Genomic DNA, 755 nt, shown 5'->3' with positions numbered 1-755 from the left:
CTTATATGATAGAAGGCGTATAATCTACTTCAGAATAATACAGTTTTTTGTTAGTGTTGGCATCAATGTTTTTCAATACCTTACATACATGTGAAATAGAAGACGTATAACCTAGTTAAAGACAGGTCACTGGGATGCAATGAAGTCTACATGACTGAATCCTTAAGTATGAAAAACCACTGACCTCTAAGTGTTAAACTATAAGTGCATGTAGAGTGATGTACACTGCTGAGTTGATCTGGGTACGTCAGCGTTTCAAATGAAATTACTACCGGATAATTTGTCCTATCAAATCGCCATTTAACTTACCATAGTGGACGATAATTGATACAGTTACTTCGTATCCGCGTTAATTAAGTGCTATTAACGGTTTCAGGCTGGGCAAAGCTGGGAGGTAGTGGTAGTTAGTCTCCAAGCAGATGTAGAGAGATCTTAAGTAAATAAAGCTTGCAGACGCGCCAGAAAACGTAAGCGTTCCTTCACCCCCTCATCTGCTTGAAAATTTGGTGATAGCTCTATTCCAAACGCACTGTGATATAGTTTGTATTCAAGGCTGGTTCCTGCCCTATTCACATCATATCTAACAGCTTATAACGTGATTCCAGTTTATCTTGGAACGGCAGTCATGTTGACGTTGTGTGGCCATGTCCATTCCTACAAACACGCATGGGCTTCTTGTAATGGTAATGGCTGTATTGAGCTGACTTGGCGCAATGTAGCCGGCGCAATTTCAAACCCCATTCCCAACGCGATCT

Source organism: Branchiostoma belcheri, unplaced genomic scaffold (genome assembly GCF_001625305.1).
Source record: "Branchiostoma belcheri isolate BF01 breed outbred unplaced genomic scaffold, Haploidv18h27 scaffold1, whole genome shotgun sequence".
Taxonomy (NCBI): Eukaryota; Metazoa; Chordata; class Leptocardii; order Amphioxiformes; family Branchiostomatidae; genus Branchiostoma; species Branchiostoma belcheri.
Note: the sequence above shows the minus strand (reverse complement) of the source record.